Consider the following 25,141-nt stretch of genomic DNA (forward strand, 5'->3'; position numbering starts at 1 on the left):
AGCGCGGGCAGGCAACCACCTTCCGGCTGGCCGCCCCCCCACCCCGACTCGCTGCGGGCGGGAGCGCCCCCCCCACCCCGGCTTGCAAACTGAAGTTAAAAAAAAAAAAAAAAAAAAAAGCCGCGGCTTGCGACCAGCAACCCCGCCCCGGCTCAGTGCTCTCTGAGGTTCAGAGGCAGCTCCCATTAGGACCCGGCAACGTACCTTAGCACTGCTGCTTGCTAAAAGTAGCTGCTAATATTACTTGCTATCAAAAAAAATTTACTGGCACTCCACTGCAGCTAAATGAGGCATTATGGAGGTCATGAATGATTTTGATAAAGAGTCAATAACAGGCAGTAACTCGATAAAGACCTGCCCCTAAAACAAAAGGTCCAAGAGATATTTTCTGCTCAGAACTTCTGAGCTAGTCTAACATGTTGACTATGAAAGCCCGGTTCCAAAGGGACCGAGGTCTGTTCTTTGTGTTTTCTTGCAGGGCAAAGGAAGATGACAGGGTGGAAGAGAAGTACAGATGCGTGTATCTCCACAACAAGCTGTCTCCTATTAAGAGACTAATAGAGGATTCTGACCAGTAGCAAGCAGAACCATGGCACTAGCCTTTGCTTCGGCCTGGACATGTGCCTTTGCATTACGGAAGTTTCAGTATTAGTAGACTTAACAACTTTTGTTGTTGATATTGCTTTTATGCATATTTGAAGATTTTAAAATTTGCACAAAATAATAATAATAAGTCATTGCTTTGGAGGGTTAAAGAGGCACGTGTATTTTGCTGTATACAGCCCGTTTTGTTACAGCAGAAGTTTAACCTTTTAACTTAAACCCCCATTGCAGTGGTTGTCTTAAGGTGTTTGCTTGTGTGTGTTTGGTGTGAAGTTTTAGCTACACCAGCTCCCCATTGCTGCAGCAGCCGGGGACCCCACATGGCCTATGGGTGTCCGGGCGCGTGTGATTTAATGTGTGTGCACGAGTGCCTGATGGGGAATGCAGAATAAAGCTGCTACTCTTGCGTAAGTAAAATGCTCAGGTTAAAACAGCTGATGAGTGTTGCTGTAGGTTTTCCTTCTACAAAATCTCTGTTCCTGTTGTGGAAGAAGATCCAGCTAACACCAGCAAGGGATGGAAAAGCATCCAGATGCCTTGAAAACACCGCCAACAATGACGGGGTGGAAAAGGATCTAGCTAAAACCAGCAAGCCATTCAGAAGGAAGACAGTCACAGGAATGGAAACACTAATGAACTGTGACTGATGCTGGGACTCATTAATTACCTTGGGCAATTGTTGATTGTTGCAATTACCTCGATTCTATTGTATATTGTGATTAATAACTGTTTGGCAGGGGTAAGTCAACACATGAGATATGGCGATCCACAGTGGACATTAAGGCTCACTGGCAGGAATGTCCCCTTTTACTTTGGAGGCAAGAGGTGGCTGTCACACCACTCTGGAGTTATGACTTGACCATGACTGTAGTCACAGGGTGGGATTGTGGCAGAATGCAACCCCCCCTCGCCTCTCTCCCCCTCTTCTGCCCCCCACTCTCCCCCCTCCCTCCTTCATTATGGAGGAGTGGGCACATCCCCCTCTCTCCTGGCTGCCATGGGCCTAATGACTTCTTTGTCTGGCCCCAGAGCACCCACACCAGAGTCGTTAGGGGCAAAAAGCCGCTGGGCGCCCACACCCAGGGTGGGGGATGTTTTTGGGGGGCTTCCGGGAATAGGAGGAATGACTGCAGTCAGGTCAAGCTCTTAAAAAACGGGACACTCGTCGAAAACTTCCTTTTGGGTTGGAGTTTTCTCAGAGAACGAGCTTAGCCACTGCCGCCAGGAGCCACGGCCCCCCCCCCAGCTCCCTGGAACGGAGTCTCCGCTTGCCTCGCCGCCACGGCCGTGAGTAAAACTTCTCGCAGGATTGCGAGTATATTCATACTTTCTGTGCACGTTTGCACACATACTTTAAATTATCTCTTTAAAATAATTACGGATAGGCTTGGGCAAGTGTGTGCTTCTCCGGGACTCAGGGGCGACTCCGGCATTGTTTTGAGTGAAGCCACGTGCATGCACTCTGTGGACCGCCTGCTGTAGTGGTTGCCGCCCCTAAATAAGTTTCCAGCTGATATTCGAACCTGTATTTAAGTCACTTTGGAATATTAAAACCCTGTTTCACCAGTTTAAAAAAGGCTGCTTTGGACCCTGTTGTCCTTCGGGGTAATATTCCGTGACACCCCTCAGTCTCCTCTTCTCCAAACTAAAGAGACCCAGCTCCCTCAGCCTTTCCTCATAAGGGAGGTGCTCCATTCCCTTAATCATCTTGGTTGCCCTACACTGGACGCTCTCCAGCAGTTCCCTTTCCTTCTTGAACTGAGGGGCCCAGAACTGGACACAATATTCCAGATGTGGTCTCACCAGGGCAGTGTAGAGGAGAAGGAGGACCTCTCTTGATCTACTAACCACCCCCCTTCTAATACACCCCAGGATGCCATTGGCCTTCCTGGTCACAAGGGCACAGTGCTGGCTCATGGTCATCCTGTTGTCCACCAGGACCTTCAGGTCCCTTTCCCCTACACTGCTCTCTAATATGTAATTTCCCAACCTATACGGGAACCTGGGGTTGTTCCTGCCCAGATGCAGGACTCTACACTTTCCCTTGTTAAATTTCATCAGGTTATTCCCCGCTCAACTCTCCAGCCTGTCCAGGTCTCGCTGGATGGCAGCACAGCCTTCTGGCGTGTCAGCCACTCCTCCCAGCTTAGTGTCATCAGCAAACTTGCTGATAGTACACTCTATTCCCTCGTCTAAATCGTTAATGAATATATTGAATAATATTGGCCCCAGTACTGACCCCTGAGGCACTCCACTAGATACTGGCCTCCAACTAGACTCCGCACCATTGACTACCACTCTCTGGCTTCTCTCCTTAAGCCAGTTTGTAGCCCACCTCACTACTCTATCGTCTAGACCACACCTCCTCAACTTAGCTGTGGGGATGCTGTGGGAGACTGTGTCAAAGGCTTTACTGAAGTCAAGGTAGACCACATCCACGGCTCTGCCATCATCCATCCACCTTGTTACATTCTCATAAAAGTCTATGAGGTTGGTCAAGCATGACCTACCCTTGGTAAAGCCATGCTGACTGCCCCTAATAACCCTCTTATCCTTGATATGCCTTGAGATGGCACCAAGGATAAGCTGTTCCATTACTTTCCCAGGGACAGAGGTGAGGCTGACCGGTCTATAATTACCCGGGTCCTCCTTCTTGCCCTTTTTGAAGACTGGAGTGACATTTGCTTTCCTCCATTCCTCGGGCACCTCTCCCCTTTCCCAAGACTTGGCAAAGATGATGGAGAGCGGTCCAGCAATGACTTCAGCCAGCTCCCTCAGCACCCGCGGATGCATCCCATCTGGACCCATGGATTTATGGATGTCCAGACTATTTAATTGCTCCTTAACCCAGTCCTCATCAACTAAAGCAAACTCCTCCATGGACCTGGCTTCATCCGGGGTCTCAGGGGTACAGGGCTCCCCAGGACAGCCTCCGGCAGAGTAGACAGAGACAAAGAAGGCATTCAGTAATTCTGCTTTCTCTGTATCTTCCGCCACCAGGGCACCCACCCCATTCCTCAGTGGGCCTACATTGCCTCTGGTATTAGTTTTATCCGCTATGTATTTGAAAAAGTTCTTTTTACTGTCCTTGACACCTCTCGCCAGCTGTAATTCTAAGGAGGCCTTGGCTATCCTAGCTGCCTTCCTACATCCTCTAACAGCAGCCTTATATTCTTCCCAAGTGGCCAGCCCCTGCTTCCATGACCTGTAAACTCTCCTCTTCTGCTTGAGCATACCCAACAGATTCCCTATTCAACCATGCAGGCCTCCTGGCACCCTTCCTTGACTTCCTACGTGTGGGGATGCTCTGATCCCGAGCGTGGAAGAAGCAATCTCTGAATGCAATCCAGCTCTCTTGGGCCCCTTTTTCTTCAAGCAGTCTTGCCCATGGGATTTCCCCCAGCAATTGCTTGAAAAGGCCAAAGTTAGCCCTGCTAAAGTCCAGGGTTGCAATTCTACTTGCTATTCTGTTCCTGCCACACAAGATGCTGAACTCCACCATCTCGTGGTCACTGCAACCCAGGCAGCCCCCAACCTTTACTGCTTCGACCAGACCCTCCTTGTTAGTGAGGATGAGGTCCAGCAGTGCACCTCTCCTAGTCGGCTCCTCCACCATCTGCATGAGGAAGTTATCATCAATGCACTGGAGGAACCTTCTGGACTGTGGCTGGCTGGCTGAATGGTCCTTCCAGCAAACATCAGGGAAGTTAAAATCACCCAAAACAACCAGGGCCTGTGACTGTGAGGCCACTCTCAGCTGCCCATAGAAGGCCTCATCAACTTCCTCAGCCTGATCTGGTGGCCTGTAATAGACACCCACAACAGTGTCACCCCTGCCAGCCTGCCCCTTGATCCTGACCCATACACTCTCAACTCGCTCATCCTCCACTCCTGGGCAGAATTTAGTACATTGTAGTTGCTCTCTCACATAGAGAGCAACTCCACCACCACGCCTGGCTGGCCTGTCTTTTCTGAAAAGGGCATAGCCATCCATGACCACATTCCAGTCATGTGAACTGTCCCACCATGTTTCTGTAATTGCCACCAGATCATAATCTCCCGACCGGACATAGGATTCTAACTCCTCCTGTTTATTCGCCATGCTGCGCGCATTGGTGTAGAGGCATTTCAGGGAGCGAGTGGAGCACACCCATTTCTCCCTAGGGGCATAGGAGGCCACCCGGCCCTCATCAGTTTTAGAATGCTGCCCCACTGGGACAAGCCCAGCTACAAGCCCATCCCCCTTCCAGCCTAGTTTTAAAGCTCTCCAAATGAGCCCAGCTAATTCCTGCCCCAGCATTCTTCTGCCGCTACGAGATAAACCTTTCCCACGTGACACTGTCCGGATTGGTGTCTTATAGAACCAACCATTATCAAAAAATCCAAACCCCTGCCTATAGCACCACTCTTGGAGCCAACCATTTAGAGAATGAATTTTCCTATTCCATCCCACATCGTCACTTGAAGATGGAAGGAGTGAAGAGAAGATCACTTGAGCCCCTGAGTCTTTCACCATCCTTCCCAAGACCTTGAAATCATTCTTCATTCCCCTCAGACTACACGAAGCAGCTTCCTCCCCATCTGTCTGGAAGACCAGCAGCGGGTAGTAGTCTGTCGGGTGCGCCAGTTTGGGGAGCTTTCTAGTGATATCCTTGATCTGGGCTCCAGGTAGACTACAAACTTCCCTAAGATGAGGATCAACTCTGCATACTGGGCCCTCTGTTCCTTTCAGAAGGGAATTTCCTATTACTATCACCCTTCTTTCTTTCTTATCAGAGGCAGTCTTAAGTTGTGGAGTCAACCACCTCTTCCTATGTGATCTTGTAGGCAGGCATGGCACCGCCTCCTCACCTACCTCTTCTTCAAGATCCAGGGCCTCAAACCTATTACGGAGGGGCACCTGGGGAGACAAAGCAGGCAGGGAGGAGGGCTGCCCGTGACGCCGAACCGGAACACGCTTCCAAGCCTCGTCGTCTTTTAGGTCCCCTACCTCTGCCTGACAGCAACAAGGGTGGGGCCGACTCAGGACTTCTGCCTCTGTCCGAGAGGACAGGAGGTCCATCTCCTTTTGGGGGGTACCTCCCTGGGACCTTTCCGACTGGCAAGTCAGGATGTTACTCCACCAGTCAATCTCCCTTTCGCACTCCCTGATAGTGGGATCTGAAAAAGCTGTTCAAAGGGGTTCGTGAGACACACACTGTACAGGGGTATTTGTGACACACACTCTGTCCAATGGTGTTTGTGACACACACACTATCCAAAGTAGTTTGTGACACACATGTTGGATAGCGTGTGTATCACAAACGCCCCTGGACAGCGTGTATATCATAAACCGCCCTGGGCAGTGTGTGTGTCACAAATCCCATTGGACAACGTGTGTGTTACTAACCCAGGTGGACAGTGAGTCACAAACACCATTAGACAGACTGTGTGTGTCACAGACCCTATTGGACAGTGCGTGTGTCACAAATCCATTTGGACAGTGTGTTTGTCACAAACCTCATTGGACATTTGGTGTGTCAGAAACCCCATTAGACAACGTGTGTGTCCACTCTACTCCGTTGGACAGTGCATGTGCATCACAAACCCCATTGGACAGTGTGTGTGTCACAAAGCCCCCTGGACTGTGTGTGTCAAAACCCTCCCTGGACAAGGTGTGTGTCACAAACATCATTGAAAAGTTTGTCAGTCACAAGCCCCATTGGAGAGTGTGTGTGTCACAAACCCCTTTGGACAGCGTGTATGTCACAAACCCCATAGACAGTGTGTATTTCTCAAATTGGATAGTGCGTGTGTCACAACCACCATTAAACAGTGTGTGTGTCACATAAACCATTGGACCCTGAGTCTGGAACAAGCCCCAATGAACAGCGTGTGTGTCACAAACCTGACTGGACACTGTGTGTGTGACAAACACCCCTGGACAGCGTGTGTGCCAGAAACGACCCTGGACAGGCTTTGTGTCACAAAACCTTTTAGACAGAGAGTGTGTCTCAAACCCTATTGGACATCGTGTGTGTCACAAACCCCCCTGTACACAGTGTGTGTCACAAACATCATTGAACAATTTGTGTGTCACAAACACCATTTGACAGGGTGTGTGTGACAAACTCCCTAGACAGTGTGTGTGTTTCAAACCCGTTTGGACTGTGTGTGTGTCACAAACACCATTAGACACTGTGTTTTTAAAAAACCCCCCTGAACACTCTGTGTGTCAACACCCCACTGACAGCATGTGTGTCACAAACCTTATTGGACAGTGTGTGTCACAAACCCCATTGGACAGCGTGTGTGTCACAAACCCGATACGAGAGCATGTGTGTCACAAACAGCATTGAACAGTTTGTGTGCCACAAACCCCATTGGAGAGTGTGCATGTCACAAACCTCATTGAACAGAGTGTGTGTCACAAACCCCCTATACAGTGTGTGTATCTGAAACCCATTTGGACCGTGTGTGTGTCAGAAACCCCATTGGACAGTGTGTGTGTCACAAACCACCTTGACATTGTGCGTGTCACCAAACTCATTTGACAACGTGTGTGTCACAAACTGCATTGGACTGTGTGTTTACCACAAACCCCCATTGGACAGCGTGTGTGTCACTAATTCCATTGGACAGTGTGTGTGTGTTACAGACCCCACTGGACAGTGTGTGTGTCACAAACCCAGTAGGACAGCATATGTGTGTCACAAACCCCATTGGGAAGTTTTGTGTTTCACACAACCAATTGGACTTCATGTGTTTCACAAACCCCATTCTACAGTGTTTGTGTCGCAAACCCCATTGAACAGCGTGTGTGTCACAGACCCCACTGGACAGCGTGTGTGTCACAAACCACGTTGGACAGCGTGTGTGTCACAAACCCCACTGGACAGCGTGTGTGTCACAAAACCCATTGGACAGTGTGTTTGTCACAAACCACGTTAGACAACAAGTGTGTCATAAACCTCACTGGACAGTGTGTGTTTCACAAACACAATTGGACTGTGAGTGTGTCACAAAGCCTCCTGGACACGGTGTGTGTCACACACCGCATTGGACAGAGTATGTATCACAAACCCGATTGGACAGCGTATGTGTCACAAACGCCCCTGGACAGGGTGTGCGGCACAAACCCCATTGGAAAGTGTGAATGTCACAAATCCCATTGGACAGAGTGTGTATAAGAAACCCCATTGAACAGCGTGTGTGTCAAAACCACTATTGGACAGCGTGTATTTCACAAACCCCATTGGACAGTATGCGTGTCACAAATCCCCTGGATAGCATGTGTGTAATAAACCCCATTGACAGCGTGTATGTCACTAACAACCCTTGACAGCCTGTCTGTCACTAACCCCATTGGAAAGTGTGTGTGACGCAAACCCCGTTGGACTGTGTTTGTGTCAAATACCCCCCTGGATAGGGTGTGTGTGTCTCAAAACCCATTGGACAGTGTGCTTTTTACAAACCATGTTAGACAACGTGTGTGTCACAAACACCATTGGCCAGTGTGTGTTTCACAAACCCCATTGGACAGTGTCTCTTTCTCAAACCCCATTGGACTGTGTGTCTGTCACAAACCCTCCTGGACAGCGTCTCTATCTCAAACCTCATTGGACAGCGTGTGTGTCAAAAACCCTATTGGACAGCGTGTATGTCACAAAACCCATTGGACTGTATGTGTGTCACAAACCCCCCTGGACAGCGTATGGGTCAGAAACCGCGTTGGACAGTGTGTGTATCACTAACGCCCCTGGATAATGTGTGTGTCACAAAAACCATTGGACAGTGTGCTTGTTACAAACCACGTAGACAACGTGTGTGTCACAAACCCCATTGGACAGTGTGTGTTTCACAAACACCATTGGAAAGTGTCTATGTCTCAAACCCCATTGGACTGTGTGTCTGTCACAAACGCTCCTGGACAGTATCTCTGTCTCAAACCCCATTGGACAGCCTGTGTGTCACAAACCCCCCTAGACAGTGTGTGTGTCTCATAGCCCATTGGACTGTGTGTGTGGGACAAACACCATTAGACAGAGTGTCTGTCTCAAATCCCATTTAACTGTGTGTGTGTCACAAGCCCCATTGGACAGTGTGTGTTTCACAAACACCATTGGACAGTGTGTGTTTCAGAAAGCATTCTGACCAGCGTGTGTGTCTCAAACCCCATTGTACAGTGTGTGTGTCACAAACACTTCTGGACAGCGTGTCTGTCACAAATCTCATTGGACAGTATGTGTGTCACAAACCCCCTTGGACACTGTGTGTGTCACAAACTGCCATGGACAGGGTTTGTGTGACAAAAACCCTGTGGACAGCATCTGCTTCACAAACGCCCCTGGACAGGGTGTGTGTCACAAACCCCATTGGACAGCGTGTGTGTCTCACACCCTATGGGACAGTCTGTGTGTCAAAAACCCATTTGGACTCTGTGTGTGTCACAAGCCCCATGGCACAGCGTGTCTGTCAAAAACCCCGTTGGAAAGTGTGTGTCAGAAACCGCGTTGGACTGTGTGTGTGTCACAAACGCCCCTGGATAATATCTGTGTCACAAAAACCATTGGACAGTGTGTTTGTTACAAACCACGTAGACAACGTGTGTGTCACAAACCGTATGGGACAGTCTGTGTTTCACAAACACCATTGGACAGTGTCTATGTCTCAAACCCCATTGGACTGTCTGTGTGTTACAATCCCCATTAGACAGTGTCTCTGTCTCAAACCCCATTGGACTGTGTGTCTGTCACAACCACCCCTGGACAGTGTCTCTCTCTCAAACCCCATTGGACAGCGAGTGTGTCACAAACTCCCCTAGGTAGTGTGTGTGTCTCAAACCCCTTTGGACTGTGTGTTTGTGTCAAATACCCTTAGACAGTGTGTCTGTCTCAAATCTCATTTAGCTGTGTGTGTGTCACAAGCCCCATTGGACAGTGTGTGTGTCACAAACATCATTGGACAGTGAGTGTGTCAGAAACCCTCCTGGACAATGTATGTGTCTCAAACCCCATTGGACAGCGTGTCAGTCACAGACCCCGTTGGACTGTGTGTGTCACAGACCCTCATTGAACAGCGTGTGTGTCACAAACACCATTTGACAGTGTCTCTGTCTCAAACCCCATTGGACTGTGTGTGTGTCACAAACCCCATTGGACAGTCTGTGTTTCACAAACACCATTGGACAGTGTCTCTGTCACAAACCCCTTTGGACTGTGTGTGTGTGTGTCACAAATCCCATTGGACAGCGTGTCTGTCAAAAACCCCGTTGGACAGCGTGTGTAAGAAACCGCATTGGACAGTGTGTGTTTCACAGAGCCCACTGGACAGCGTGTGTGTCACAAACCACGTTGGACAGCGTGTGTGTCACAAACCCCACTGGACAGCTTGTGTGTCACAAAACCCATTGGACAGTGTGTTTGTCACAAACCACGTTAGACAACAAGTGTGTCATAAACCTCACTGGACAGTGTGTGTTTCACAAACACAATTGGACTGTGAGTGTGTCACAAAGCCTCCTGGACACTGTGAGTGTCACACACCCCATTGAACAGAGTATGTATCACAAACCCGATTGGACAGCGTATGTGTCACAAACGCCCCTGGACAGGGTGTGTGTCACAAACCCCATTGGAAAGTGTGAATGTCACAAATCCCATTGGACAGAGTGTGTATAAGAAACCCCATTGAACAGCGTGTGTGTCAAAAACCCTATTGGACAGCGTGTATTTCACAAACCCCATTGGACAGTATGCGTGTCACAAATCCCCTGGATAGCATGTGTGTAATAAACCCCATTGACAGCGTGTATGTCACTAACAACCCTTGACAGCCTGTCTGTCACTAACCCCATTGGAAAGTGTGTGTGACGCAAACCCCGTTGGACTGTGTTTGTGTCAAATACCCCCCTGGATAGGGTGTGTGTGTCTCAAAACCCATTGGACAGTGTGCTTTTTACAAACCATGTTAGACAACGTGTGTGTCACAAACACCATTGGCCAGTGTGTGTTTCACAAACCCCATTGGACAGTGTCTCTTTCTCAAACCCCATTGGACTGTGTGTCTGTCACAAACCCTCCTGGACAGCGTCTCTATCTCAAACCTCATTGGACAGCGTGTGTGTCAAAAACCCTATTGGACAGCGTGTATGTCACAAAACCCATTGGACTGTATGTGTGTCACAAACCCCCCTGGACAGCGTATGGGTCAGAAACCGCGTTGGACAGTGTGTGTATCACTAACGCCCCTGGATAATGTGTGTGTCACAAAAACCATTGGACAGTGTGCTTGTTACAAACCACGTAGACAACGTGTGTGTCACAAACCCCATTGGACAGTGTGTGTTTCACAAACACCATTGGAAAGTGTCTATGTCTCAAACCCCATTGGACTGTGTGTCTGTCACAAACGCTCCTGGACAGTATCTCTGTCTCAAACCCCATTGGACAGCCTGTGTGTCACAAACCCCCCTAGACAGTGTGTGTGTCTCATAGCCCATTGGACTGTGTGTGTGGGACAAACACCATTAGACAGAGTGTCTGTCTCAAATCCCATTTAACTGTGTGTGTGTCACAAGCCCCATTGGACAGTGTGTGTTTCACAAACACCATTGGACAGTGTGTGTTTCAGAAAGCATTCTGACCAGCGTGTGTGTCTCAAACCCCATTGTACAGTGTGTGTGTCACAAACACTTCTGGACAGCGTGTCTGTCACAAATCTCATTGGACAGTATGTGTGTCACAAACCCCCTTGGACACTGTGTGTGTCACAAACTGCCATGGACAGGGTTTGTGTGACAAAAACCCTGTGGACAGCATCTGCTTCACAAACGCCCCTGGACAGGGTGTGTGTCACAAACCCCATTGGACAGCGTGTGTGTCTCACACCCTATGGGACAGTCTGTGTGTCAAAAACCCATTTGGACTCTGTGTGTGTCACAAGCCCCATGGCACAGCGTGTCTGTCAAAAACCCCGTTGGAAAGTGTGTGTCAGAAACCGCGTTGGACTGTGTGTGTGTCACAAACGCCCCTGGATAATATCTGTGTCACAAAAACCATTGGACAGTGTGTTTGTTACAAACCACGTAGACAACGTGTGTGTCACAAACCGTATGGGACAGTCTGTGTTTCACAAACACCATTGGACAGTGTCTATGTCTCAAACCCCATTGGACTGTCTGTGTGTTACAATCCCCATTAGACAGTGTCTCTGTCTCAAACCCCATTGGACTGTGTGTCTGTCACAACCACCCCTGGACAGTGTCTCTCTCTCAAACCCCATTGGACAGCGAGTGTGTCACAAACTCCCCTAGGTAGTGTGTGTGTCTCAAACCCCTTTGGACTGTGTGTTTGTGTCAAATACCCTTAGACAGTGTGTCTGTCTCAAATCTCATTTAGCTGTGTGTGTGTCACAAGCCCCATTGGACAGTGCGTGTGTCACAAACATCATTGGACAGTGAGTGTGTCAGAAACCCTCCTGGACAATGTATGTGTCTCAAACCCCATTGGACAGCGTGTCAGTCACAGACCCCGTTGGACTGTGTGTGTCACAGACCCTCATTGAACAGCGTGTGTGTCACAAACACCATTTGACAGTGTCTCTGTCTCAAACCCCATTGGACTGTGTGTGTGTCACAAACCCCATTGGACAGTCTGTGTTTCACAAACACCATTGGACAGTGTCTCTGTCACAAACCCCTTTGGACTGTGTGTGTGTGTGTCACAAATCCCATTGGACAGCGTGTCTGTCAAAAACCCCGTTGGACAGCGTGTGTAAGAAACCTCATTGGACAGTGTGTGTTTCACAGAGCCCACTGGACAGCGTGTGTGTCACAAACCACGTTGGACAGCGTGTGTGTCACAAACCCCACTGGACAGCTTGTGTGTCACAAAACCCATTGGACAGTGTGTTTGTCACAAACCACGTTAGACAACAAGTGTGTCATAAACCTCACTGGACAGTGTGTGTTTCACAAACACAATTGGACTGTGAGTGTGTCACAAAGCCTCCTGGACACTGTGAGTGTCACACACCCCATTGAACAGAGTATGTATCACAAACCCGATTGGACAGCGTATGTGTCACAAACGCCCCTGGACAGGGTGTGTGTCACAAACCCCATTGGAAAGTGTGAATGTCACAAATCCCATTGGACAGAGTGTGTATAAGAAACCCCATTGAACAGCGTGTGTGTCAAAAACCCTATTGGACAGCGTGTATTTCACAAACCCCATTGGACAGTATGCGTGTCACAAATCCCCTGGACAGCATGTGTGTAATAAACCCCATTGACAGCGTGTATGTCACTAACAACCCTTGACAGCCTGTCTGTCACTAACCCCATTGGAAAGTGTGTGTGACGCAAACCCCGTTGGACTGTGTTTGTGTCAAATACCCCCCTGGATAGGGTGTGTGTGTCTCAAAACCCATTGGACAGTGTGCTTTTTACAAACCATGTTAGACAACGTGTGTGTCACAAACACCATTGGCCAGTGTGTGTTTCACAAACCCCATTGGACAGTGTCTCTTTCTGAAACCCCATTGGACTGTGTGTCTGTCACAAACCCTCCTGGACAGCGTCTCTATCTCAAACCCCATTGGACAGCGAGTGTGTCACAAACCCCCCTAGAAAGTGTATGTGTCTCAAACCCCATTGGACTGAGTGTGTGGGACAAACACCATTAGACAGTGTGTCTGTCTCAAATCCCATTTAATTGTGTGTGTGTCACAAGCTCCATTGGACAATGTATGTGTCACAAACAGCATTGGACAGTGCGTGTGTCAGAAACCCTCCTGGACAGTGTGTGTGTCTCAAACCCCATTGGACAGCGTGTGTGTCACAAACCCCGTTCGACAGCCTGTGTCACATCTCCCCTAGACAGTGTGTGTATCACAAACACCCCTGGGCAGTGTGTGTGTTACAAACCCCATTGAAAAGTGTGTGTCTCACAAATTCCATTGGACAGAGTGTGTATAACAAACCCCATTGGACAGTGTGTGTGTCAAAAACCCATTGGATTGTAAGTGTGTCACAAACCCCCCTGGACAGCGTATGTGTCAGAAACCGCTTTGGACAGTGTGTGTGTCACTAACGCCCCTGGATAATGTGTGTGTCACAAAAACCATTGGACAGTGTGATTGTTACAAACCACGTAGACAACGTGTGTGTCACAAACCCCATTGGACAGTGTGTGTTTCACAAACACCATTGGAAAGTGTCTATGTCTCAAACCCCATTGGACTGTGTGTCTGTCACAAACCGTCCTGGACAGCGTGTGTTTCTCAAACCCCATTAGACAGTGTCTGTGTCACAAACCCCGTTCGACAGCGTGTGTCACAAACACCATTCGATAGAGTGTGTGTCACAAACACAATTGGACAGCGTGTCAGTCAGAGACCACGTTGGACTGTGTGTGTGTCACTAACCCCATTGAACAGCGTGTGTGTCACAAACCTCATTGGACAGTGTGTGATTCAGAAACACCATTGGACTGTGTCTCTGTCTCAAACCCCATAAGACTGTGTGTGTGTCACAAACCCCCGTGACAGTGTCTCTGTCTCAAACCCCATTGGACAGTGGGTATATCACAAACCCCCCTAGACAGTGTGTGTGTCACAAACTCCCCTGGGCAGCGTGTGTGTAACAAACCTCATTGGATAGTATGTGTGTCTCAAACCCCATTGGACTGTGTGTGTGTGTCACAAACCTCATTGAAGTGCATGTGAGTCACAAACACCATTGGACTGTGTGCGTGTCACAAAGTACCTTTGGACTGCATGTGTGTCGCAAACTCCATTGGACAGCGTGTATGCCACACATCCCCTAGACGGAGTGTGTGTCACAAACCGCATTGGACAGTGTGTTTGTCACAAACACCATTGGACTGTGTGTGTATGTTACAACCCCCCCGGACTGTGTGTGTGTCACAAACCCCATTGTACAGTGTGTGTGTCACAAACACTTCTGGACAGCGTGTCTGTCTCAAATCTCATTGGACAGTATGTATGTCACAAACCCCCTTGGACACTGTGTGTGTCAAAAACTTCCATGGACCATTTGTGTGAAAAAAACCCATTGGACAGCATCTGCTTCACAAACGCCCCTGGACAGGGTGTGTGTCACAAACCCCATTGGACAGCGTGTGTGTCACAACCACCCCTGGACAGCGTGTGTGTCACAAACCCTATTGGACAGTCTGTGTGTCACAAAACCATTTGGACTCTGTGTGTGTCACAAGCCCCATGGCACAGCGTGTCTGTCAAAAGTGTGGAAAGTATGTGTAAGAAACCGCGTTGGACAGTGTGTGTGTCACAAATGCCCCTGGATAATGTGTGCGTCACAAAAACCATTGGACAGTGTGGTTGTTACAAACCACGTAGACAACATGTGTGTCACAAACCGTATGGGACAGTCTGTGTTTCACAAACACCATTGCACAGTGTCTATGTCTCAAATCCCATTGGACTGTCTATTTGTTACAATGCCCATTAGACAGTGTCTCTGTCTCAAACCCCATTGGACTGTGTGTTTGTCACATCCCGCCCTGGACAACGTCTCTCTCTCAAACCCCATTGGACAGCGAGTGTGTCACAAACTCCCCTAGGTAGTGTGTGTGTCTCAAACCTCATTGGACTGTGTGTCTGTCACAAACCCTCCTGGACAGCGTCTCTATCTCAAACCCCATTGGACAGCGAGTGTGTCACAAACCCCCCTAGACAGTGTGTGTGTCTCAAACCCCATTGGACTGAGTGTGTGGGACAAACACCATTAGACAGAGTGTCTGGCTCAAATCCCATTTAATTGAGTGTGTGTCACAAGCCCCATTGGACAGTGTGTGTGTCACAAACACCATTGGACAGTGTGTGTGTCAGAAACCCTCCTGGACAGCGTGTGTGTCTCAAACCCCATTGGACAGTGTGTCTGTCACAAACCCCGTTCGACAGCATGTGTCACAACCCCCCTAGACAGTTTGTGTATCACAAACACCCCTGGGCAGTGTGTGTGTTACAAACCCCATTGAAAAGTGTGTGTGTTACAAGTCCCATTGGACAGAGTGTGTATAACAAACCCCATTGGACAGCATGTGTGTCAAAAACCCTATTGGACAGCGTTTATGTCACAAAACCCATTGGACTGTATGTGTGTCACAAACCCCCCTGGACAGCGTATGGGTCAGAAACCGCTTTGGACAGTGTGTGTGTCACTAACGCCCCTGGATAATGTGTGTGTCACAAAAACCATTGGACAGTGTGCTTGTTACAAACCACGTAGACAACGTGTGTGTCACAAACCCCATTGGACAGTGTGTGTTTCACAAACACCATTGGACAGTGTCTATGTCTCAAACCCCATTGGACGGTGTGTGTGTCACAAATCCTCCTGGACAGTATCTCTGTCTCCAACCCCATTGGACAGCCTGTGTGTCGCAAACCCCCCTAGACAGTGTGTGTGTCTCAAACCCCATTGGAAACTGTGTGTGTGGGACAAACACCATTAGACAGAGTGTCTGTCTCAAATCCCATTTAACTGTGTGTGTGTCACAAGCCCCATTGGACTGTGTGTGTTTCACAAACACCATTGGACAGTGTGTGTGTCAGAAAGCATCCTTAACAGCGTGTGTGTCTCAAACCCAATTGGACAGTGTGTGGGGGACAAACATCATTAGACAGTGTCTGTCTTAAATCCCATTTAACTGTGTGTGTGTCACAAGCCCCATTGGAGAGTGTGTGTGTCACAAATCCCATTGGACAGTGTGTCTGTCAAAAACCCCGTTGGACAGCGTGTCTGTAAAAACCCGTTGGAAAGTGTGTGTGAGAAACCGCATTGGACACTGTGTGTGTCACAGACTCCACTGGACAGCGTGTGTGTCACAAACCACGTTGGACAGCGTGTGTGTCACAAACCCCACTGGACAGCGTGTGTGTCACAAAACCCATTGGACAGTGTGTTTGTCACAAACCACGTTAGACAACAAGTGTGTCATAAACCTCACTGGACAGTGTGTGTTTCACAAACACAATTGGACTGTGAGTGTGTCACAAAGCCTCCTGGACACGGTGTGTGTCACACACCGCATTGGACAGAGTATGTATCACAAACCCGATTGGACAGCGTATGTGTCACAAACGCCCCTGGACAGGGTGTGCGGCACAAACCCCATTGGAAAGTGTGAATGTCACAAATCCCATTGGACAGAGTGTGTATAAGAAACCCCATTGAACAGCGTGTGTGTCAAAACCACTATTGGACAGCGTGTATTTCACAAACCCCATTGGACAGTATGCGTGTCACAAATCCCCTGGATAGCATGTGTGTAATAAACCCCATTGACAGCGTGTATGTCACTAACAACCCTTGACAGCCTGTCTGTCACTAACCCCATTGGAAAGTGTGTGTGACGCAAACCCCGTTGGACTGTGTTTGTGTCAAATACCCCCCTGGATAGGGTGTGTGTGTCTCAAAACCCATTGGACAGTGTGCTTTTTACAAACCATGTTAGACAACGTGTGTGTCACAAACACCATTGGCCAGTGTGTGTTTCACAAACCCCATTGGACAGTGTCTCTTTCTCAAACCCCATTGGACTGTGTGTCTGTCACAAACCCTCCTGGACAGCGTCTCTATCTCAAACCTCATTGGACAGCGTGTGTGTCAAAAACCCTATTGGACAGCGTGTATGTCACAAAACCCATTGGACTGTATGTGTGTCACAAACCCCCCTGGACAGCGTATGGGTCAGAAACCGCGTTGGACAGTGTGTGTATCACTAACGCCCCTGGATAATGTGTGTGTCACAAAAACCATTGGACAGTGTGCTTGTTACAAACCACGTAGACAACGTGTGTGTCACAAACCCCATTGGACAGTGTGTGTTTCACAAACACCATTGGACAGTGTCTATGTCTCAAACCCCATTGGACTGTCTGTGTGTTACAATCCCCATTAGACAGTGTCTCTGTCTCAAACCCCATTGGACTGTGTGTCTGTCACAACCTCCCCTGGACAGTGTCTCTCTCTCAAACCCCATTGGACAGCGAGTGTGTCATAAACTCCCCTAGGTAGTGTGTGTGTCTCAAACCCCTTTGGACTGTGTGTTTGTGTCAAATACCCTTAGACAGTGTGTCTGTCTCAAATCTCATTTAGCTGTGTGTGTGTCACAAGCCCCATTGGACAGTGTGTGTGTCACAGACATCATTGGACAGTGCGTGTGTCAGAAACCCTCCTGGACACTATGTGTGTCTCAAACCCCATTGGACAACGTGTGTGTCACAAACACCCCTGGGCACTGTGTGTGTCACATACCCCATTGGACAGCGAGTATGTCACAAACCCCTTTGTACTACCTCACTGGACAGTGTGTGTTTCACAAACACAATTGGACTGTGAGTGTGAGACCCCACTGGACAGCGTGTGTGTCACAAAACCCATTGGACAGTGTGTTTGTCACAAACCACGTTAGACAACAAGTGTGTCATAAACCTCACTGGACAGTGTGTGTTTCACAAACACAATTGGACTGTGAGTGTGTCACAAAGCCTCCTGGACATTGTGTGTGTCACACACCCCATTGGAGAGAGTATGTATCACAAACATGATTGGATAGCGTTTGTGTCACAAACACCCCTGGACAGGGTGTGTGTCACAAACCCCATTGGAAAGTGTGAATGTGACAAATTCCATTGGACTGTGTGTGTGGGACAAACACCATTAGACAGAGTGTCTGTCTCAAATCCCATTTAACTGTGTGTGTGTCACAAGCCCCATTGGACAATGTATGTGTCACAAACACCATTGGACAGTGAGTGTGTCAGAAACCCTCCTGGACAGTGTGTGTGTCTCAAACCCCATTGGACAGCGTGTCTGTCACAAACCCCGTTCGACAGCCTGTGTCACATCCCCCCTAGACAGTGTGTGTATCACAAACACCCCTGGGCAGTGTGTGTGTTACAAACCCAATTGAAAAGTGTGTGTCTCACAAATCCCATTGGACAGAGTGTGTATAACAAACCCCATTGGACAGCGTGTGTGTCAAAAACCCATTGGACTGTATGTGTGTCACAAACCCCCCTGGACAGCGTATGGGTCAGAAACCGCGTTGGACAGTGTGTGTGTCACTAACGCCCCTGGATAATGTGTGTGTCACAAAAACCATTGGACAGTGTGCTTGTTACAAACCACGTAGACAACGTGTGTGTCACAAACCCCATTGGACAGTGTGTGTTTCACAAACACCATTGGAAAGTGTCTATGTCTCAAACCCCATTGGACTGTGTGTCTGTCACAAACCCTCCTGGACAGCATGTGTTTCTCAAACCCCATTAGACAGTGTGTGTGTCACAAACCCCGTTCGACAGCGTGTGTCACAACCCCCATTAGACAGTGTCTGTGTCACAAACCCCGTTCGACAGCGTGTGTCACAAACACCATTTGATAGAGTGTGTGTCACAAACACAATTGGACAGCGTGTCAGTCAGAGACCACGTTGGACTGTGTGTGTGTCACTAACCCCATTGAACAGCGTGTGTGTCACAAACCTCATTGGACAGTGTGTGATTCAGAAACACCATTGGACTGTGTCTCTGTCTCAAACCCCATAAGACTGTGTGTGTGTCACAAACCCCCGTGACAGTGTCTCTGTCTCAAACTCCATTGGACAGTGGGTATATCACAAACCCCCCTAGACAGTGTGTGTGTCACAAACTCCCCTGGGCAGCGTGTGTGTAACAAACCTCATTGGACAGTATGTGTGTCTCAAACCCCATTGGACTGTGTGTGTGTGTCACAAACCTCATTGAAGTGCACGTGAGTCAAAAACACCATTGGACTGTGTGCGTGTCACAAAGTTCCTTTGGACTGCGTGTGTGTCGCAAACTCCATTGGACAGCGTGTATGCCACACATCCCCTAGACGGAGTGTGTGTCACAAACCGCATTGGACAGTGTGTGTGTCACAAACACCATTGGACTGTGTGTGTATGTCACAACCCCCCCGGACTGTGTGTGTGTCACAAACCCCATTGTACAGTGTGTGTGTCACAAACACTTCTGGACAGCGTGTCTGTCTCAAATCTTATTGGACAGTATGTGTGTCACAAACCCCCTTGGACACTGTGTGTGTCAAAAACTTCCATGGACCATTTGTGTGAAAAAAACCCATTAGACAGCATCTGCTTCACAAACGTCCCTGGACAGGGTGTGTGTCACAAACCCCATTGGACAGCGTGTGTGTCACAACCACCCCTGGAGAGCGTGTGTGTCACAAACCCTATTGGACCGTCTGTGTGTCACAAAACCATTTGGACTCTGTGTGTGTCACAAGCCCCATGGGACAGCGTGTCTGTCAAAAGTGTGGAAAGTATGTGTAAGAAACCGCGTTGGACAGTGTGTGTGTCACAAATGCCCCTGGATAATGTGTGTGTCACAAAAACCATTGGACAGTGTGGTTGTTACAAACCACGTAGACAACGTGTGTGTCACAAATCCCATTGGACAGTATGTGTTTCACAAACACCATTGGACAGTGTCTATGTCTCAAACCCCATTGGACTGTCTGTTTGTTACAATGCCCATTAGACAGTGTCTCTGTCTCAAACCCCATTGGACTGTGTGTCTGTCACACCGCGCCCTGGACAGCGTCTCTCTCTCAAACCTCATTGGACAGCGAGTGTGTCACAAACTCCCCTAGGTAGTGTGTGTGTCTCAAACCCCATTGGACTGTGTGTCTGTCACAAACCCTCCTGGACAGCGTCTCTATCTCAAACCCCATTGGACAGCGAGTGTGTCACAAACCCCCCTAGACAGTGTGTGTGTCTCAAACCCCATTGGACTGAGTGTGTGGGACAAACACCATTAGACAGAGTATCTGGCTCAAATCCCATTTAATTGTGTGTGTGTCACAAGCCCCATTGGACAGTGTGTGTGTCACAAACACCATTGGACAGTGTGTGTGTCAGAAACCCTCCTGGACAGCGTGTGTGTCTCAAACCCCATTGGACAGTGTGTCTGTCACAAACCCCGTTCGACAGCGTGTGTCACAACCCCCCTAGACAGTTTGTGTATCACAAACACCCCTGGGCAGTGTGTGTGTTACAAACCCCAATGAAAAGTGTGTGTGTCACAAATCCCATTGGACAGAGTGTGTATAACAAACCCCATTGGACAGCGTGTGTGTCAAAAACCCTATTGGACAGCGTTTATGTCACAAAACCCATTGGACTGTATGTGTGTCACAAACCCCCTGGACAGTGTATGTGTCAGAAACCGCTTTGGACAGTGTGTGTGTCACTAACGCCCCTGGATAATGTGTGTGTCACAAAAACCATTGGACAGTGTGCTTGTTACAAACCACGTAGACAACGTGTGTGTCACAAACCCCATTGGACAGTGTGTGTTTCACAAACACCATTGGACAGTGTCTATGTCTCAAACCCCATTGGACTGTGTGTGTGTCACAAATCCTCCTGGACAGTATCTCTGTCTCCAACCCCATTGGACAGCGTGTGTGTCACAAACCCCCCCTAGACAGTGTGTGTGTCTCAAACCCCATTGGAAACTGTGTGTGTGGGACAAACACCATTAGACAGAGTGTCTGTCTCAAATCCCATTTAACTGTGTGTGTGTCACAAGCCCCATTGGGCAGTGTGTGTTTCACAAACACCATTGGACAGTGTGTGTGTCAGAAAGCATCCTTAACAGCGTGTGTGTCTCAAACCCAATTGGACAGTGTGTGGGGGACAAACATCATTAGACAGTGTCTGTCTTAAATCCCATTTAACTGTGTGTGTGTCACAAGCCCCATTGGAGAGTGTGTGTGTCACAAATCCCATTGGACAGTGTGTCTGTCAAAAACCCCGTTGGACAGCGTGTCTGTAAAAACCCGTTGGAAAGTGTGTGTGAGAAACTGCATTGGACAGTGTGTGTGTCACAGAGCCCACTGGACAGCGTGTGTGTCACAAACCACGTTGGACAGCGTGTGTGTCACAAACCCCACTGGACAGCGTGTGTGTCACAAAACCCATTGGACAGTGTGTTTGTCACAAACCACGTTAGACAACAAGTGTGTCATAAACCTCACTGGACAGTGTGTGTTTCACAAACACAATTGGACTGTGAGTGTGTCACAAAGCCTCCTGGACACGGTGTGTGTCACACACCGCATTGGACAGAGTATGTATCACAAACCCGATTGGACAGCGTATGTGTCACAAACGCCCCTGGACAGGGTGTGTGTCACAAACCCCATTGGAAAGTGTGAATGTCAGAAATCCCATTGGACAGAGTGTGTATAAGAAACCCCATTGAACAGCGTGTGTGTCAAAACCACTATTGGACAGCGTGTATTTCACAAACCCCATTGGACAGTATGCGTGTTACTGTGTAACTTAAACTGAGCAGGGAAGTCAGCTTTGGGTGTGAACCCCTGGTTTCCCAGCGCTGAAATAAAGCACCGCATATAACTACGCCTGTGGTTATGTGTCCTTATTGCTAACATTTTGGCGACCCAGGTGAGACCTCGTGGGCTGCTGAGGTGGGTCACGTCTCGATCCTGCTCCGGCTAGCACCGAGGTATTCTTGGGGAGTGCATCGGATGCGACTGACCCTCTGCTGCTCATGACGGACCTCTGACTGGTAAGAAGGTGCTTTATCTGGATTATTGGCTACCCACCTGGTCTGGTTTTGGTCTGGTAGCCTGCTGATCAGGCATCTGGTAGCCTGCCGGTCAGACGCAGCGAAAGCCACGCTCGGTTGGGCAGGGAGCTCCCGGGGTATTGCCTAGGCAGCCGTCCATCAGACAGAGGGAAACCTCTGCGGGCTCGGCATCTGGTCTGGTCTGGTTATTTGTGCCGCAGGCTCGGCACCTGGTCTGGTTTGGTAATTTGTGCGCACCTGGTCTGGTTATTAGTGCTGCTCAGCACCTGGTCTGTAGTTCTGGTGATTTAATCTGTATTTACTGTTGAAACTGGTGATTTGATCCGTGTTTACTGTTGTTCTGGTAAAGTTACCTGTGTTATCTTTCTGTGTTAGTTATCTATATCCTTCTGTGTTGATACGTGCAATACAAAGATGTCACCATTAGATTGCCTGTTGAAACATTGGAAGGAGGGTGGATTCGGACAATCAATGAGTAAAAAGAAATTAACTGAATATTGTACTCGCCGGTGGCCTGAATATGACCTGCCTAGTGAAGTACAGTGGCCACCGGAGGGCACGTGTATGGCTATAGAAAACAGTAGCAGTAACGCTTTAGAATTGGATGTGCCGTGTCTTGCACCTTCGGAAACAGAACCCTCTGCACCTAAACACCTTAAACCCTGGAAACAATCAGCTGGTCCTTACCGAGAAAACCTCCCGGGAGTATGCAGATGCCAATGAATCCCTAAACATCTGCTAACCTCCTTTATCAGTTGTGCCACAAAATGGGGCCCCCTATCGGATGATATTCCTATTGGTACCCCAAATCTAGGGATTATTTCTTTTAATAACCATTTCACAGTTTCTTTTGCTTGGTTGGTGTGACAAGGGAAGGCTTCTGGCCATCCAGAAAAGGTATACACCACAACGAGTAGATATCTACATCCACGAGTTCTGGGGAGTTCCGTGTAATCTATTTGCCAATAATCCCCGGGTTGCATGCCTGTCTTAATTTTCCCCATTTCTATTTTTCTTTTTACTAGAGGATTATTTTTCAAGCAAATTTCACACTTAGCTGTAATAGACTTTGCCATTGTTAACATCTGGACCGAGATAATTTGTTTCCTTAGATAAGTTACCAATGCTTCTGCACCCCAGTGACACTCCTGGTGTTCTGTCTGAAGTATTCCTCTCATAATAGTGCTTGGCACCACAACTTGTCCATTGGTGGTTACATACCACCCAGAATTATTCTTGCTGGCTCTTACTAGACTTACAAGTTTTTCATCTTCTATGGAATATTTAGGTGGCTCTGAAGGTAATAAATCAATTGCTCTTACCTTCTGGGAGACAAGACCCACCATTGTTCTCACTTGCCGTGCCACCGACCGAGCTGTTTGATCAGCAAGCTGATTTCCCCCAATAATTTTCAATGTTCCACTTTGATGAGCTTTACAGTGCATTATAGCAACTTGTGATGGTTTCTGAATGGCATTAATCAAGTTCAGTATTTCCTTCTGGTATTTAATGTTTGTTCCTTGTGAAGAGAGCAGTCTCCACTCTTTCCAAAGGCTCCATGCACATGAACAACTCCGAAAGCATATTTTGAGTCAGTCCATATGTTACCTTTCTTGTTCTCACTGAGTTCCAATGCCCTAGTCAGTATGTTTGGGATTGGAAGGGACCTCAAAAGATCATTTAGTCCAATCCCCCTGCTGGAGAAAGGAATTCCTAGGTGAGGTCGCACAGGACCATGTCCAGGTGGGTCTTGAATGTCTTCAGAGAAGGAGACTCCACAACCCCCCTAGGCAGCCTGTTCCAGTGCTCTATCACCCTTAATTTTTTTCTCCAATTGAAGTGGAACCTCTTGTGGTCCAGCTTGATCCCATTACCGCTTGTCCTATTATTGTTTGCCACCGAGAAGAGCCTGCCATCCTCGTGGCACTCACCCTTTATATATTTATAAACATTAATAAGGTCACCCCTTGTGGCAGAATGCAACCCCCCCTCGCCTCTCTCCCCCTCTTCTGCCCCCCACTCTCTCCCCTCCCTCCTTCAGTATGGAGGAGTGGGCACATCCCCCTCTCTCCTGGCTGCCATGGGCCTAATGACTTCTTTGTCTGGCCCCAGAGCACCCATACCAGAGTCGTTAGGGGCAAAAAGCCACTGGGCGCCCACACCCAGGGTGGGGGATGTTTTTGGGGGGCTTCCGGGAATAGGAGGAATGACTGCAGTCAGGTCAAGCTCTTAAAAAACGGGACACTCGTCGAAAACTTCCTTTTGGGTTGGAGTTTTCTCAGAGAACGAGCTTAGCCACTGCCGCCAGGAGCTACGGCCCCCCCCCCAGCTCCCCGGAACGGAGTCTCCACTTGCCTCGCCGCCACGGCCGTGAGTAAAACTTCTCGCAGGATTGCGAGTATATTCATACTTTCTGTGCACGTTTGCACACATACTTTAAATTATCTCTTTAAAATAATTACGGATAGGCTTGGGCAAGTGTGTGCTTCTCCGGGACTCAGGGGCGACTCCGGCATTGTTTTGAGTGAAGCCACGTGCATGCACTCTGTGGACCGCCTGCTGTAGTGGTTACCGCCCCTAAATAAGTTTCCAGCTGATATTCGAACATGTATTTAAGTCACTTTGGAATATTAAAACCCTGTTTCACCAGTTTAAAAAAGGCTGCTTTGGACCCTGTTGTCCTTCGGGGTAATATTCCGTGACAATTTGGCGTAGTCGGCAGGATATCAGACATGGAGGTACTTTTTAGAGGGTTGAGTAACATTTCTGCAGAAACCTGGCATTTTGCGGCGTGGTTTTTCATTATATGGTGCGCGATGTGCTTCAGTTTGTGTGTTTGCTTAAAGGTAGCACAGGATCTGTGTAAACTTAAGCATCGAATGGAGGAAAACTTCTCGCGGCAAAGGGA

The 25,141-nt window shown here is 48.6% G+C and overlaps 1 protein-coding gene across 1 annotated transcript in view; it reads right to left on the reverse strand.

Moving 5' to 3' along the window:
* Positions 1 to 25,141, reverse strand: part of LOC308042187 (rap1 GTPase-activating protein 1-like) — a gene marked incomplete at both ends in the record, with an annotated part of 56,410 nt that overhangs the window by 1,322 nt on the left and 29,947 nt on the right. The window lies entirely within an intron of this gene.

This window comes from Nesoenas mayeri (genome assembly GCF_963082525.1).
Source record: "Nesoenas mayeri genome assembly, chromosome: 1".
Taxonomy (NCBI): domain Eukaryota; kingdom Metazoa; phylum Chordata; class Aves; order Columbiformes; family Columbidae; genus Nesoenas; species Nesoenas mayeri.